Source organism: Myiozetetes cayanensis, unplaced genomic scaffold (assembly GCF_022539395.1).
Source record: "Myiozetetes cayanensis isolate MyiCay16 unplaced genomic scaffold, myiCay2020 scf2-11, whole genome shotgun sequence".
Classification (NCBI taxonomy): Eukaryota; Metazoa; Chordata; class Aves; order Passeriformes; family Tyrannidae; genus Myiozetetes; species Myiozetetes cayanensis.
Window position 1 is genome coordinate 14,092,045 of NW_026087411.1, and position 18,535 is coordinate 14,110,579.

The following is an 18,535-nucleotide window of genomic DNA, read 5'->3' on the forward strand; positions in this document are numbered from 1 at the left end:
CTGGATGTTGTTTTGCATTTTCCATGGCTACAACATGGACAAGTTTACAGAACTGCATGACCAAATTGCATCCATAGGTCACCTCTTCATCTCAGGATATTCCCAGAGAAGCTTCATTAATAACCTTCCTCCAGTCTCCTCTTCAATATTACCTAATGTCTTCACTCTTCACCTGTCCTATCATTTCCCCTACTAATGCCAATCTTTCTTAATTTATTATTGTTTCCCATCTGTCAGATCAGACTTCTGAATGCTTTACTGAATTTCACTGGGATTATATCTCTAGTACTGTCTTTGTCTTGAAATCAAACATAGATATCAGTTATCTCTTTACACTTGCCTCCAGTTTGTAAGAATTATTCTTTCCTTAAAAATTAGGTGTAAAGACTTAGACAAAAAGGACTGGGACTAAAATACCCTCCAAATATATTGCTTCCTTCTTAAACACAGGTACATTAGTCATTCTTTAACTGCCTGGTGTCATAAAGAAAATAGGTATAGTCCAATACTTGATACCATGCTTTTTATCCCAGATGTCAAATCTTGCATTCAAGCCCTCTGACTTGGGCCCATTCAGGACTTTGGGTTTATACTTTACAGTATATACATTTTAAGCCTTCCCACAGTGTAACTGAGCTTGACTTTTGACAAGTCAAAAGCTTATATTATCATTACACTTTTGGACTCATAAGCCAGAGGTTATTTTGCTGATCTCTTTTCACATCTTATACTTAGCATGTTTTGTCTAATGCCTTTTCAAGGTTACTATTTATCCAGTTGGAAAGTTTCTTCCCTTGAGCTGCAAAAAAGTTCTAGGTAACACCAGAAACCCTGACATAATGACATACCAGATCTCTTCCATACCCGAGTCCCTCAGCTTCCCTGCAGACCTGCTGTTTTTTTTGTTTGTTTGTTTCTCCTTTTTCTTCTAAATAAAACGGAAGGACGTTTAAGGATGTCTCAACTCAAGGTATTTATTAAATAAACACACTCTTCTTATACAATCCCGTTTTTAAAGAGTAGCCTAAAAGAAAGCAAAACAATACAAGTAGTTATGCATTTGCAAGCTGCTTTCTTCCTGTACTTCATACAGTGTCCATGCAGCTTCTCAGGGAAGGACCGTAATCATTTATGTATGTCAAGTACATAGAACCACTTTGAGTACAATAAAAATGAATAACACTGAAGTGCTGCTCTTTCACTGAACATAAAGAATAGGCTGACCTATGCAACACTTCAAGGGTCTTACAGATTTGTGCCGTGCTTGTACAATAAAGGAGAAAAAAACCAATACAGCTTATTGTTATTTTTAAAAGAGAATTTCCAGAGGGTGCTTCAAATGGTCACATGCAGTCTGTACAGGAGCAGGCAAATGATTATATGCCTTTCAGTAAAGGGGCAGTTTGGGCTTTTTCATTGCACAGCAACATAGAATGGTATTGAGCTGATGAGACTGTCTGATACACCAAGAACAAAGGAAAACTCTGCAGGCAGCAACTTTGACTTCCAAGTGGCTCTTAGAGTGACATTTTCAATGATACAATCCAGGCAGAGGTGCCTGCCTACTGTTAATGATGATAATACCACCCCAGGATTTTTCATAAACTTGAAATGAGATTCTCTGTTATTCTCCTCTTCACAGGTGAAGAAACAGTCATAGAAATGAGTGTGACTTCTCCAAGATCACTTAGGACAAATGGCAGAATTGTGATTAGACTTCAGTGGTCCTGCTTCCTACTCAAGGAGTCCCTACCATCCTGCCACTGGAACATTTCCATTTTCCATGTCCAGCCCTACTCTTTTCCTTTCTTCCCTCCCAAGCATCTTCTGCTTTGGTTGTCAGATAGTCCTCTTCCCAAAATTAAAAGGCTATCTCCTTGTACCTCTCACTCCATTCCCTTCCCAAGATGTGTTTTCATACGCAGCACACCATGGAGTTGTGTACACAAGAGCAAGAGATTTTGGTGATGTTCCAGCTCCTTTCCAGCCCTGTAGCACTTCCCCTACAAACACATGAAGGGCTAAGAAACAACAGAGACCAGAGAAGAAAGCTAGAAAATTTATTTTTATGGTGGAAAGGATGCATTATTCACAGCAGTTGTTGGCTGTTGTAGCTCTGTCAATGAAGGCCTAGTCTCCCCTTATGAGCTCAGGAATGGCCACTGCTCCGTACACAGAACATCAGTAGAGGCACAGCTGCCTGGGGAACATACACTTGGTTATGTACTATCCCCTTTCCCCACCAGGCTTTAAAGTCACACTGAGAAATTCAGAAGGTCCTGTTACAGAGAAGCACCTCACTGTGGTCAGCAATATAAAAGCAGAGAACAGAGCAAGGGGCTCTGCTATGCATTTACCTTTCCCTTCTACCTCTAAGCATTTCCTGCATTATAAAGAGGAAAAAAAAATCTTCAAAATTATGCTAGTATGTAAAAATACTTGTGTTGCATACCAAGACAACATAAGAAATTTTGGGGGCAATTTTCAACACTTCATTTTGCAGATGATTTCTGGTGCTGAATTATGCTCGCTGTAGAGACCAGCATGAATTCTCAAGGCATTGTGCAAGCCACAAAAGCTGGGATCAAGTCTCATCTCTCACTGTATTTGTGGAGCATGCCTGCCATTGTCAGTCTTGTCAACTCTCATGGTCTCTTCGCTTTTTACCCTGTGCTTACCCCATCTCTTCTTTCATTAAAAAATGCAAAAGTTTCTGTCCTTGTGGATTTGCAAAGGGAAAATAGAATCCCCAAGGGCTTAGAAACCAGGCAGCAAATTAATACTGCCAACACTGATTATTCTTTGAGATTCTATTATTTTAAAGGCAGTCTCCTGACTTTCAGGGCCTGATTTGCGGCTTCTGAACTGTAAAGTTCAGCCATCCTTGCACTTGGCAAGCATCTGGAAGTGAAACGTGTGCAACCAAGCTCTATATATAATTCTGTAGAATGAGAGCTGTTTATCTCAGTAGCTGAAATATTCATTATTGAAAATAAGCATTTCAACAGTCAGAGGATGAATCATGTGGGCTGAGAATAACAGTGAAAATAAATAGCAAACCAGTAAAAACCTGCATGTCTCTATAGTGTCCTAAATGGATACAGCTGAGAGGGTCTGACCTTGCACAGGGCAAGTGGGATGAGAGCTCCTCCTGACACATAGCCACCCATCCTTACTTCTGGTTTGATCCTTTCATCTTGTCTGCTCTTGCTGGTGGCTGGGATCACTCAGAAAGCCAGAAGGAAATTAATGCTGAGTTTGCTGAGAGATAGGAGGATGAGGATGAAAGGGATCAAACAGGAAAACATCAACCATTTCAACTTTCCCTAAATACTTTTGTATTTGGTAGACAATATGGGTTGTGTGTTTAAAAAAGTTCTTTCTGCTGCCCCTTTTGAAAAAACACCTGCCATTTAGTGAGCCTTTAGTTTGGAGAAGTAATACCGCTTTAATTTGGCTACTAAATCTCCTCAGATTCTTCCTTTGCTTCACTTTCTTTGCACACAGAAATGTTGCAGGTTGCAGACAGCAACCTCAAAGGTCATTGGTGCCAACTCCTTTTGACTCAGGCCTAGACAAATGAAACTGGGCATTCTTGTAAATAGCAGTACCAGACCAGGAGACAGTCTGTCCTGTCCCTCCAGTGACTTTGCTTCCTGGCACTGGTTCAGCAGATTAAAAGGAGCATTCAACCTGAAATGCTGAATGAGCAAAACAGGACCAATTGGATATGGGAAAAAATATACAGACTGGGACAAGGATGCTGTGGGAATTTTCTAGTTTAGGTTAGTATTGCTTTTTTTAGGGATAGAAGGTAAAGTAAGGACAACTGGGAAAAACCAGGATGGAAAAGCAGATGTTGAGAAGGAAGGCTAGAGTAAAGTATGTAGTAGCTGTTTGCCTCTGGCAGTGGCATTGGGTTTGTTCAAACTGGCATGTTCAAAGGAGTCTGTTCTCTTTAAAATGCCAGCCTCCGAGGCAAAGCCAAGCTGAGCTTTTTTGCCAGCTTCAGCAATAACATTTTGACGTGCAATTTCCACATTGATATGATTAATTGTTAAATCAAATAAGAAACCGTGTGATGGAAAAGTCATTTAACTGATTTGCCAAAATGAATAAAGTATGGTCTAGTCTTGTTTACAGTCAAACTGGGAAGGCATTTACTAATAAATACAGAGGCCTCCAAAAAGCAGAAAAAAAAGAGTTTCATAGATAAGATCTTCCAGTGCCGCCTTAGGAAACTGCTTCTGTCTCTGGTTCTACATGAAGAATTCTAATCGGACTGAGCAAGGTCCATAAAACCATTTTCTTAACCATGGATGCTAGATGGGAGCAGAACCACTGACCAATCACAGCTGCAGCTGCAATCCACAAGCATGAGCTTCGAGGCTCAATATGTTACACCAAGCAAACCAGGTTAAATTAAATCCCTGTGTGCCTCATTTCCCTTTCCTAAATGGGGATATAACAACTTCACTACACAGCAAACACGAAGACAAACTAATCCAGGTTTGTAAAGTCAAATTGAAGTTGTGTGTACTCACAGTATGGGGCCATACCCTGAAAACTGAGGATAAAAGGAATGTTAAACAGCTGCTTCTGAAGTGAGCATCATGCTGCCCATGCAGCAAAGGAGACAAAATTCTTGTAGAAAATACAGTTCATGACATGATCATGTGATTTAATACAGTTACCAAACATGAATGGACAAGGGAACTGCCTTACCCAGGCTCTGAGTCCCGCAACACAGACACCCATAATAGTTCTTCTCACAAGTTTTTTTGGGGTACAGCATCTTAGCATCCTGACAAGGAAAAGGGGAAAAAAAGTAAATAAAGGGTTTACACCTTCTTTGAAGAAATAACAACACACTTCAAAAAATTGCAAACTTTAGCTTTTAACACTGACCTTTGACTTTTGCCCTGTGGCATCCAGCAATACGGGCACTTCCCAAACAAAGCTGGAAGTTCTTGTGGTTGTCATAAATACTTAGGCAACCCAAGCAGTGGGTCTCCCTGTGTAATTTTGCATTTTCACAGCATTGGTGGTTCTGTGGAAAACCTTAGACTTAGGGCATGTGAGACTAGCAAAGGAGACTGAAAAAAATTAAATTTCAAAAGGAAGCAATCATAGAAATTAATAAATAGATTTTCTAGTTGATGTTGAATTAAGAGAATCAATAACAGTGTGGTGGGATCTCATCTGTACCATCTCTTTCAGAAAATGTAGAGTTCCCTTGGATCATGTGTCTCCTATCCACATACTAATGCAGGGCAGTCTGACATAAGTTATTAGATGTGATTAGATCACATCCTAAGATGATATAGCACCAGTAAATGTTTTCTAGCCTGGCCTTAAAAGCTGAATGTTTTTGGTAATGAGTCCATCCTTTTTAATTCTGCCACTTAAAAAATGGTTTTAAACATTTAATCAAACCCATATACAATATTAACAAGTACTGAGGCAGAAAGGGAACCTATTGATCACAGGTGATACATCTAGAAGCAATGCACTGTTTATTGTGAGTTGTCTCTCAATTGAGATAATGATTTACTAATTTACAGGGAAAATCCTTGAAAATGAAAGTCTAACACTATGATACTCGTTCTTTCTGATGGAATCCCATTGCTGAGATGGAGTTTTGTAAAAGACTTCACACAAATTTTATTGAAGCTACTGTACAGTGCTTTATGTGAAGGATCTGGAAGCACATAAACTATTGTGCAGTAAATTTTGTAATGAAGGGCCACAAATGGCTTGCTAAAGATCACCATATATGGATGTAGAATTTTGCAAATATTGCTAGACTAATGTAATTTTTGAGCAGTTTTTGGTCAAACAAAATCTTCTCAAGAAAAGTGTCCTCAGACAAATGACTTCATTTGTCATTCTATGAATAGTATCTTGGCTGAACATGTCATTTGGCTTCTCTCAGAAATTTTATCCCCTAGCTGTAAGCTGACCAGTTCAGCAACCTGAATTTCCACAAAGCATCACTCAAAAAATGGTGAACTTGAGCTGAGCAAATAATTTGCAATGAATAATTTACCCAAGGCGGCTAAACTTGTTTCTGCAACTTTTGAGCAGCTGCTCAAATTTATTCCCTATTTAGACTTACTTTGTCAATTAACTGGAAAACTACCAGATTAGGAAGATTTGTCATTTGTTCGTTGAAAAACTAGGTTGGTTAAATCTAATGAGAGAAACTTCATGGTTTTGATGCTGAGACTTGACTAGCAATCAAATTTTCATTTAGAACAATACTAGTAGATATATGACTACAAATGCAGCTTTGAAATATTCTTTGATCCAATCACTCAATAAACTTTCTCATTTAAAAATTTTTAAAGAGCAAACACTGAAGAAAGGATGCAACAATGCAATTTGTCATCCTTTTAATGGGTGGAAGCTTAAGACACATGGCAAATTCTGGACCAAAAAAATTCATTTCTAGAATTCAAGTGAAAAGTTTTGCAAGATTTTCTGCAGCTCCACTAAGCATCCCCTGTTCACTGCTATTAACTTCAATTATGGAAGTTACCAAAAGCTTGTGCTACTGAGAGTGAAATCCAACAAGATTTAAGATGATGTTGTACATTCCTTAACAACCGTTGAATTCAGTGCTCATGACTGATGCTTGAGTAATTTCCCAAACAATCAGAGTCTCCTTCAATGGAAGGATTACACCGGAAGCAGTATCAATGCAATTCTTTGTCCACTCAGAAGTTTCTCCTGTGGCTGCCAGCTCATGATGATAGTTTTTGTCTCTGGCTTTGATTAACTGAACCACAGCTATTGACTAAATTCACAGAGACCATCAAAAAGCCTCACAATAGAATGCATTAGCCAGTGCTGAAATTCCTGTGCATAAGACAGTGATAGCATTCTCCCCAGAAAAGGTTTGATATTAACACTTGATATTAGTCCTTTGCTCTTGCTCTAGTCAGCTACCCAAAATAAACTTTTAAAAGGGTAATTTTAAAAGTATTTACAATGATCGTTTACATTGAAGACACAATTTGTGGAAAAAAAGAAGCATAAGTGTATACAAAGGACTATCTCGGTGTAGTATTGGTCACAGTCTTGTCCTGAGAACAGGTATGTGTAAAAACGCAGAGGCAAAAGTGCCCAGACTGTTAAGCAGTAAAAGACATTTGTAGAGTGATCATATACAGCTCCTCCACTCCAGTCTGACAGTGAAAACAGCTCAGAGCTGACAGGATTCTCCATCAGTCACCCCATCATGGTTGCTGCATAGGAAGAGGATTTAAGAGAGTTGATCTGCCCTGTCACTCTGGGGCAATGGATAAACATGCAGGGATTTTTTTAAAGCCTTCCTTTGGTCCACCTGGCATCAATCAACAAAAGTGACAAACCCCCTGACAGAACAGACAACTGCCAGCAGATGAGTGGTTTAGGTTGTTTTGTTGATGAACTTTCATACCGTGGCAGAAAAAAAGGACAAGCATGAAACCAAAGCCTCACACCTTGCAGCAGTGAGAGAATCAAAGACCTTGGAAATTCACACCTGGAAGCTGTTGTGAAGCAGACATGAACAGGAACAGAGAGATAAAGTAATATAAGATTATTCTTTGATAGGAAAACAACGCTGCTCAAGTAGCAAGAACAAAACACTCTGGCACACAATGTAAGTGCAAAATTTCTGCTGGTGTTATCAGGAGGCAAAGCCAGAGATTGCAGGGAGACCACAAGCAAGATCGCTGTAATTGTCCTTGGGGATCTCCAGCAAGTCTCTGAAGGCTCTGCACCTTTGAGGTCATATCTCTATCTGAACATAGAGGTGCCTTATTTTGTCTTTTACATCAGTGAATATGATTAAACTCCTGCTGTTGTGCTAAATTTCAAAGATTGTAAAAAGTCAGGGGAATTAAAAAGGTCACTGCAGTATTTCATTTCAATAGCAAATCTGTGGAATAATGTTGTACAAGTACATAGGAAACTGCTTTGAAAAGAGAACTTGTCAGTGACTTAGTTCTAGTGAAAAATAGCAGGCATTTGGAAAATGGAATTCTGCTTCCTAAACCTGCAATTAGAAATGAGTAGATAATTAGAAATGGGTGGAATAGATGCCTTTCAATCATAAAAGTGCAGAAAATATGCATAATTTCCAAATATTTGTGTAATGTATACATTTTGTATCCATACATTTACAAATGGCAAGTTCTACTTCCATTCAGAACATGTTGATGATAAATCCGTTGTCCAGAAAGATGTATTCCATGTGCAGACACAGAAGACAAGACTCCTATAAAAAATGGCAGAGAGCAGGTAAGTGTTTCAAGCCCATTTGTAAAAAAAATCTAGTGTATTTATGAACTTTAAATAAAACTCTTCTCATTCCTTGTGTGTACATGTATTTTTGAATAATCTCATACTTCTTTCAATTTAGCCAGACACTTCTCCTTATGAAGCCATGGATCAAGATAATTTCTGATGGTTTACAACTTGGCTAATGCCAGTAGACTTGTAGCTCTGCAAATAATATAATTTTCCTTCAGGAATAGAAAAAACCCACAATTCCAACAGCAAATATGGAAACTGTGGACTTGTCTGAGGTCTGCAGGACAGAAGACCTAACTGAACATGGTACACAAGCATGATGGCATATGGAAAGTTTCGGTTATATTTAAGGTTCATGGAAATTTAGTAACTTGAAGTTAAGCACTTGGCTAAACTGGAACCACAGAGGGCAAGTCTCTTGAGTAAATTTCAAACAATGTTTTTTCTGTGTCTACATAAATTTGATATCTATTAAATTTGATGAAGTTTCAAAGTTACCAGAACTAAACTTTCCTGAGCAACCCAAAGATACTACTGCAGGAAAAGTCCTGCTGGGCTTTTTATCCTGTCTGGTTCAGAACAGCTGCATCACCAGGGGAATTTTGCTGTTAACTTTTAAAAATCTACACTGTGTGTTAAAAGGTTTCAGGGTTGGGGTTTGTTGTTGTTGTTGGTGTTTTTTTTTTGGTTGGTTTTTTTTTGTGTGTGGTTTTTTTTGTGGGGTTTTTGGTGGTTTTTTGTTTGCTTTTTTGTGTTTTTTTTTAATATTTTTGTTTTGTTTTGTTTATTTGTTTTGTTTTGAAAAGCTTATAGATTAGCTCACTTGAATGACAGAATTAAAACCCTTACATAAAGGCCATCATCTTGCAAGATTTCAGTCACTGAGGCCATAGAATGTGAATGTTAAATTCTTCTGAAGATATCTCCAAAATTTTTAGCAGGAAAAACCCATTTTTCTATAGCAAGAGTATGCGCTAAAATTTACCAAGTGCATAAGTAAAAACAAAATATTTATTCAAAAAAATATTAGGCAATTTCAAGAACAGAAGGTGTCTATGTGGAAGATGCAGCAAAATAAAAAGCTGTTTCCTCTTTTTTAAAGTTGACATTTCTCTGATGACTAAATTCAGGAAATTTTTTTTTTTTTCGAAGGCCAGGAGATTATTTCAGGCACTTCCAATAAACTGGATGATAAAGAAATCTAAGAGGAATGCTTAGCAGGCTATTTTGTTGAATAAGCATCAAGCATATAAAAAATGCAACCCTGTTATCATTTCTACACATCACCTATACACTTTGATGACAATGGACACAGAACTGATATTATCAGACCTTGAGGAATAAATTAATGCTATGGAATACACACTGGAACAAAACAAAAGGGAAGTAAATTAATCTTCTAACAGCAAGAGGTGAAGCAGAATCCTTAAAATAAGAAAAGATCTAAGCCCCTACTCTTTTTTTTTTTCCCTTCCCAAACCAAACCTGAATGTTTTTTCAGGTTACAACATCTCTATCACCTTCTCCACTGGGCTGACCCAGAGCTAGCACAGCTGTGTATGGCAATATATGCAACACAGAGAGCCTGCTTTCACCAGTGAGGAAAATACTCCTCCAGTCATTTGAAAACTAAATTTTCCTTTGGCTCTTTACCTGTCCCAGCTCAGATACCCAAGAGCTACTGTCTGTGGTATCACTGTCTAACAGGTTCAGATAACTATTTTTGTGGCACTTTGCAGCGCGTGGGAGAAGGTGTCCTTGAGAGCACTGGTGTGTTTTGGCTGGGCAGTACACACAGATGCACACAGACAGGTGTAATTGTGCTCTGCCCATGCTCCCTGGTGGCTGGAGGCCAGCCAGCTCTCGTCAGGGCGCTGCGCAGTCGTCGCACTGTCATGCAGAGCCCCAGCAGCTCGTGATGCCTCCATCAGCCTGAGCACACCCACAGCTCTTGGAGTAAGGTATGTGAAAGCCTCAGAGTGTATCACAGAGGTGCACACGCTCCATTTTACCAAACCAAAAGCCCAGCAAGGTGCAGTTTTGGGGTTTTTTTCTGCCATGCTGCGTCAAGCTAGACCACACAAACTACCTCCCCCTGAGGTGGGTTCCTGCAGCAACTGGTTGGTTACATGGGGTCTCATTACATGGATCCCCATGCTGGTTCTGTAAACTGTGGTGCATCCATGCACTCTTTAACAGGATGAACACAAGTGCTTTCCTGGTAGTACTGACAATGTAAAGAGGTAGCACTCCTCATCTCCACTGCACCTTTGCAGTTACCTATGCAGCGATCTCGAGGAGAAGCAAAATGTAACCAGAGAGTGTTGTGACAGGGGCAGGCAGATTTTATCTGTCCATTGCTGAATTCTGACATATAAAGCTATACCTGGAAGAGTCCCTCAGTTGCTCCTACGAAAACTGGCTGAGTTGGGGTTGTTCAGCCTGGACAAGGGAAGGCTTTGGAGAGACCTTGTAGCACCTACGAGTACGTAAAACAGGCCTACAGGAAAGCTGGAGAGGGACTTTTTACAAGGGCGTATAGGTATAGAAAAAGGGAGAATGGCTTCAAATTGAAAGAGGGTAGGTTTAGATTAGGTATTACGATGAAATTCTTGACTGTGAGGGTGGTGAGACCCTGGAACAGGTTGCCCAGAGAAGTTGTGGGTGCCTATCGCTGGCGATGTTCAAGGCCAGGTTTGACAGAACTCTGAGCAACCTGGTCTAGTTGCAGGTTTCTCTGCCTGTCGCAGTGGGGTTGAAATGGGATGATCTTCGAGGTCCCTTCCAACCGAAACCATTCTATGATTCACTGAGCTAACTAACGGGTTCAGTTAGCGAGCTTCCCCACCTTGCTAGTCATTCACCTCTTTGAGCCTCTTAGTGGAGTAAATCTCTTGAACAAAACCAACATTAATACACTGAATTTTGAGATATTCTATTGTTAGGTTATTTCCCAATCAAGACACGGCCATTTACTAGTAATTTTTTACATAATTTTCATACCAAAATGAAGTTCCTTGATAAGTTCATGGAAGGGGCTTCACTAAGCCTTTTGAAACACTAAATAAACCTGGTAAGATCCAATATCAAGCCCTTATAATTGTGATAAGAAGCATGTTAAGTTCAGGTTTGTGAAAGCTATTGAGAAAATCAAGAGAAAAAAATCAATGTTAAAATCTTGCTTTTATGCATTTTACTGGTAATTGGGTCATTAGAAGTAGTAGCAGAAGAATTAAGAATTAAGAATTGCACATTCTGCACAGACAGCAATATCCAAGATTGGAAATAACATCTTCACCTTGAACTTAGTGAAGACTGTTGGAAGGCCAAAGTATTTTGTTGGAGGATTGCAAAGTTAAAAATTGAGATCAGAAGGTAAATTTTCAAAGGATCAAGAAATTTTCTATACTAAACTTATTACATGCATTTTTACCCTTCTGAATTCAAAATAACTTTCTGCAAACATTCTTCAAATTTGGCCTACAATATATAAATTTTGGAGAACGTTTTTACCGTCAAGTCCAAAGAAAATTTGTGGAAAGTCTAGGAAAGGAAATAAACAGAGGCAAAGCAAATTATACCAAATATTCAAGTCAGTTCTTTGGCAATTTTCCACTTGTAAAAGTAATCAACTAGTGAGGACCTTGCTATCTCAGATTTCACTGTCAGTATCACAAAGTATCTTGAGAAAAGATAATGCTCTCAATTTATTGAATATATACTGCAGAAGGCAAAGAAGAAATGATTTCTGGAAGACACTCTTTTTGCCTGAAATTTTTTCTCAAGCCCTTCCTTTCCAAATTTTCATAGAAAATGTCATTTAAATCCTTGCCACAGAATAATTTTAAATAATCTGAGAATAATTAAGGCCTTTCTATTGCTGTGATTAGTTCTATGCAATTCCTCACTGAACAATTGTACTGTCAACTTCGAGAGTTATCCTTAAATAAGGAAATTCACCACTGGTCAGAAAGGCCGCAATGTCTGCACTTCTCTCTCTCGAGCAGCTGCAAAGCCTGCAGTAGGCTGTACAATGTGAATTTTAACAGCAGTAAACTGAGACCTAGAGCACAAATAATTTTCCAATAATCCCTGCAGAGTAGTGTGTGTATCTCTGTTTCCCAATGGGCCACTAATCTGAGGAGCAGATAAGCATCTTGCCCAAGGCCAAGAAGCAAACCAGTGGCAGAAATGGTGAAAGCACATGAAGAATTTTGTTTCACAGACCCATGTTTCGACACCCAGGCCAGCTTCCACCTTCTTAGTTCAACAGTGGTGAAAGAACTACTCAGATCTAATTTGAGATAGGGTAAGACTATAAGAGCATGACCATGTTAAGAATCTCTGTTTACTTAGTTATACTGCATTTTCAGGGCCATGCTACCCCTCCAGTGGTTTACATTTTAAAAGGGTAACTGGTATAAAATTAAACCTTTTAAATTAATTAAAACATTGCTGTTTCCTGGGTGTTAGAAAAGAACATTTCCTTGTTAAAAAAACTACATACATTATAGTATAGCTGCATGAAAATGGAAAAATCTTGCTCCCACACTGATTGACTGAGCATCTTGTTAATCATTGCAGTGTGTATCACTAATTCATTATTCAGCTGTAATAATGTGATATGTTTTCCCTGTGACAGTTAAAATATATAGTGAATGAATACTTACTGAGTACAAAGTACTTTCAGATTACAATATTTTATCATGGTAAAGAAAGCTTTAAAACTCCATTATTTGACACATATGATGTGGCAAAAAGTTGAGACACGACAGCCATCATTATAAATGTTTATGAACATACCTAAAGTCTTATATAAAGTTCATCCTGTTAAAGGACATGTTTTATGTTGTACAATTCCTCTTAGAATATCAATCTAATAAGCACCAAATGAGGCTGAAGACAATGCTGTTATAAAAAATGGAGAAAAATGATTAAAATGTGATAATTATACTGACAGTTTATATGCTCAATCTAATCAACCAAGCTTCCAATTTGTCATAATGTACACTCACTCATACATTATTGCTTAATTATAGCAACACTTCTATTTCGAAAGGCTGTCAATCATGCAAATGCCTATCATTTTCTCTATTTGCATTTAAGAGACATATTTTTAGTTCAGATCCAAAGCCCTCTGTGAACCTGAATTAACCCCAGCTCTTTCTTTTGTTTGCAATGCTCATCCCTGTTTATTCCCTGTTTGCTGTCTGTGGTAGTTCACGCTGTGTGATTTGCTGCTTTACAGCTCATCTGCTGCTGAAGGGATTTTTGAATCTCATCTCTGTTCCTGGACTGTGGTCTCGGTGATGTATGTGTTCTTTGGAGCTGGAGACCTCAGCTTGAACTATTCAGGTTTGATGTGAATAAAATTATCAGACAATCTTTTCTTCTGTTCTGGATTTGTCTTATTAGTCCTGTAGGAATGGGAATAGAGTGGAGAACCTTGCCTTGTTTACATGTAGTCCTGCCAAAAGCAGTGGGACTAAGCTGTGGGCTGTAAGATGGGAAAAAGTATAAAAAGACATCCTTAACAAACACCTCAACATGCATATTCTGATACACATTACACTCTGAATTGCTCTTATTCTTTTTCTTTTGACTGAAATGTTTGCATAGTATATCTTTGAGAACCCCTGGTCCTTTCTGTCCCCCATCTTCTCCAACTTTGTTCTAGAGAATAAGTGAAAGAAAAATCTGGCATTTTATGAGAGCATGGAGCAACACAGCAAGAGCAATGCTGAACAGGACCCATTAGCAATGATAACAAAGAGAAAATCTAAGGAAGTTGGTAGAAAGTGTTAAAATATTATGGAAGCACTAAGGCAACAAGGGAAGCTATGCAGTGCTACCAGCAGGCAGTCTTTTGGTAGTAAACAAGAGAAGGTGTTCTAATATGATATTGCTCCAGCACTGATAACTAAACCCACTATCTTACAACTTGCCATCCTCCTGAGCTATATGTCAGACAGCACGTGCACCCAGACGTACAAGGGACTAAACACATAACAAATTCTGCAATTCTACAGTGATGTTCTTCCGAACACACATTTTGTGGCAGCCTCTGCAGACATTTTTAACCAGCCTGGGGGACAGACCTTCAGGGTGAGGTTCGTACAAGGAGAACGCAACCACTTACATTGTATTGATTTAGTATTGAGACATCAACAATATATGATTTCTGGTAGAATTTGTTTTTGTTTCAATTCAAATGATGCTTCCTTCCCACCCCTGCCCTGTCCCCACTTTGTTTCAAATTAAACAGTAGTACCTCAGTCAGATCAGTTCAGTCTGATCAGTCCAGATCCTACAGGTGTCTAATCCACTAGGTGGAGGAGAGCATCATACTTTAGCAAGGAAGTTAACTACATAAAGCTGGGGTTGTCGAGCATTGGAACAGGCTGCCCAGGGAGATGGTGGATTCACTGTCCCTGGAGGTGTTCAAGAAATGACTGGATGTGGCACTTAATATTATGGTCTAGTTGATAAGGTGATAATCAGTAAAAGGTTAGACTTGATGACCTCTGAGATCTTTTCCAACCTTAATGATTCCGTGAGTCTATGAAATGAAACCCCAGCAAGGATCACTCCCCTGTTCTAGGTAGCTGCCATGTCTCTGGCATCGCATAATGTAACTGTGCTTTGCTTGCCTCACTTATCAATTTTCAGGGATCAAGAGCCTTCTAAGAGCCAACTGCCACCAGGTAATATCGGAAACTCACAGTCTATGGCCAACTGTTACTTGCCCCCAATCTCCACAATGAGATTGGACTAATTAGTTGTCTCCATACCTGTTATATGTTTAAAGACATGCATGTTGTAATTGATAATTGCTTCATGCTGTATTATTCAGCTTAACTTTCTTTTGTTCTTATGCATTCTATCACACCATATTCACTTTAAGAATCTAATAACTTCTTATGCTTATATTTTCTATGCACTACACAAACATATTCTATTTGAGATTTAGATGTCAAACAATTAAACAAAGAAACAAAAGACCAATCCAAAATACCAGTTTAGGGTGGCAAAGGAATTAAAAAGAAAAGACAAAAATTTGGCATCACACTATGAAAAATGTCAAGTTATTCTTTGAATGTTGGCTCAGGAAAATCTCAATACATTTCTGGTAAATGAGGCATGAAGCATATTCTTTAAAATATGGTGTCCAGGAGATCGTACTACCCAATATTTTATCCTAATGGCAATATATAGTAGTTAAAAAAGCTTGAACTTTAAATCAAACACTTTGGGGAGGACATGGCTAACCTATTAGTTTTTCAAATAAAAGTTAGTATCAATATGAAGATGAGAGAGTAAACCATTTCTAGGAACTTACTTGGTTAAAGTCTGTTGTAAAATTGGAGTGCAGCTTACTCTTTAATTTGTATGCAGGCAATGAGAATGATCTTCCTATATCACCTCTACTTCTCCAAAACTACTTCTTTCTTGACTGTAGCCATTAATGCCTTGTTGGGTTAAGATAACCTCTAATGCTCCCCTTCATGAAGGATGCACCATCTTTGATTCAGTACAATTATTTGGGTGACAAAACCAAAGTATTTGTTGTGGTTACAGAAAGTACAGCAAAAAGAAGGAAACAAAACACACACACACACACACACAAACACAAAAAAAACCACACCAAAAAAAGACAAAACAAAAAACCCAAACAAACAAAAACCCCAAAACAAACAAAAACACCCAAACCCATAGCTTGCCTTTGAAAGACAGAATATTTTGCTATTTCTAAATAAACAATATGGCAGAAGCCTGTTTTGCTCATGTTATAATTTATTCTGAAGAAATTTATCTTCCCTATTTGCCATTCCTTCTAACTTTAAAATATATCTACAATACATTCCTCCTGGTAGAAGTTGTTGCATAAGATTTAATGCATCTCAAGTAAAAACAAATATGAGATGTTTTTTTATAGAGAACAATGATAAAATACATGAATCTCATATACATACCTATTTAGAGGACAGTAGTACTAGCACTTATCATTCTTTAAATCCTCCACTGAAAGCAAGAGGATGCAAGGCCTTCCATCCCTTGTGAACTAGCTTCAAAATTTTGCTCAGGTAATAGTAAGTTTCTATTATAGATTTACTATTTCTGTCACTAGGAAGTTCTCACGACAGACTGTCTATCTTACTTCTGGACAGACAAACTGTAACCGTTTGAAAAAGAAGCTACCAGGTCTTTCCTTCTGAGTTTTACTAGATTTTTGTGCAAGTTGTGAGGCAGAGGTAGTGACAAGTCTTTCCTAAGCTGGCAAATCAATGTGCAGATACAGTTCTTGTATAGGTGAAATGGAGTTTCTGCAAAGATTGCCTCTGGAAGTCTTGTGTCATTTTTCTGGTCAACGTCCTTTACTTCCACTTGACAGAGCAAGCAATTTTAGGAAGGACTCCAAATCTGGCAATTTTGCACTCGATTTCACGCTGACAGCTACAGTGTACCAACTGTTGAGGCTACTTGGGTGTCAAGCACTTCTCCTGATTCTTCTTGTTATTCTGTAACATAGGAGAAAGGTCACTTCTGTTTGGCTTTATCACGTGTTAAAACACAAGCAAACAACAATACTTTCAGAAGAGGGGCCACAGCCTAAAATTGACAAGTAGGCTAAATTAATTAGGTTATAATTAATAATTCTGTTTGAAAACATCTTCTTAAAGTGTTTGTTAGGACTGCTGTCCTGTCCCACACATAGTTTCTCTTTTGCTCATCCTTTGCAATCTTTCCTGAGAATGTTTTCCTTGTCTAAAAAGTCATTATATAAAGGTGTGTAATGTGGAAGTCTGCTACTCTACAAGCCCTCTGAACAAGGACCTGCTGGTAGCATGATGAAGACACACTTCTTGCCTGCTTATCACAGGCATGTGACAGGGCCCTACTTACCTCCTCCCCAAACAAGAAAAGCTTATAAACAAATTTTTCCAAACCTTGCATATCAAATGAAAGAAAGGTTTCAACTGAATTTAAGGGCTTCTTACCTGCAGACCGGTAGAAAAATAATTAGTTCCAAATGATACAGTTTCAATGCCCTGCAACAACAGGGCAACAACCAGAAACCATTTCTGGTCACTCCCCGTGGTCACTGCACAGGATTGACAGCAAATGGCTCCAACATGCACCTCAGAGCTTTAACAGTATGTTTAAGTACCTGAGTCCTTTCTGCACTGTGCTTTTGCCCTAACAACACAATACATCAGTAACTTCAGAAAACCTTCTTCCTAAGTTTGAAACAGCCTTTTATAACGTGGACAAAAATTTCACAGGGGTTCCTTACTTTTCTCTGGTTGTTCATCAGCCCATCACAACACCTCCACAGTCTTCTCAGAAAGTAGCTCCTGGATTCCTTGTCCAGTCCTTTTTCCAACCTTTATTTTTTTTTTTTTTTTTAACAAAGACACTCATAAAACAAGCCTCCCTTGCTGTTAAGAAAAAACCAGTCTACTTAGATCACTGGACAGTCTTCTTGACATTCTAGGCAGTGCTAAATTCTCCATTTTTCAAACAGTCTTTGGGAAATAAGCTATTGTGTTTTACTTCAAAATTAATGGTACAGTGCTAGGGCGAAATCTTGCTCTTAAAAGGCCAATATAATCTCTTTCATAGGGCTATGACAAATTACTTAAATAAGATATATTAATAATATTTAACAGAAGAACTTGCCCAGCACCTAACTCAAGGAAGTGATATTTGCCCATGACATTCATTAGAACTACTTTACCTCACAAGGAATAATCAGGACTGTATTTACCTTATATACCCTTTCAATATATGGCTCCAAGCATAATCTTTGAAGAAGCATAATATAAAGCTTATGCAAACTGGACACGATAGGAAGCAAGCAAGAGACTCCTTTTACTTATAACCATGTAATTGGTGCAGTTATTCAGCGCGTAATTTGAATTTCAGAAGAAAAAACTTAGTCATCACAAAGAAGTAAAATGAACATAACGTTTAAAGTAGAGAAAAATATATAAAATTCCTTTTCCTTTGAAATTTTCTCCAAATGAGAAATCCACTCTGCTGAAGAGCAGCCACCACAGCAATGCCCAGCAAAGACCAAATGGAAAATTATCAGTGGAGGACAAAAGGAAGAGGTCCTAAGGACACACATGTGACCTTGACTCTGCCCATGGCTCATGGCAGGCAGCTGCTACGTGTGATTCTTGTCGAGAGAGGAAGCAGAGATGTGCACTGTCCTGGGGGAATATGTGTG

General features: G+C 38.5%; 1 long non-coding RNA gene across 1 annotated transcript in view; it reads right to left on the minus strand.

Moving 5' to 3' along the window:
• Window positions 1–993: 993 nt before the first annotated feature.
• Window positions 994–18,535, minus strand: part of LOC126640683 (uncharacterized) — a 22,042-nt gene continuing 4,500 nt past the window's right edge. Inside the window, exons 2-3 of the long non-coding RNA XR_007629115.1 lie at window positions 4,726–4,804; window positions 994–1,024 (exon numbers count right to left, since the gene is read on the minus strand). This is a non-coding gene — a long non-coding RNA (uncharacterized LOC126640683). The remainder of the gene's footprint in view (window positions 1,025–4,725; window positions 4,805–18,535) is intronic.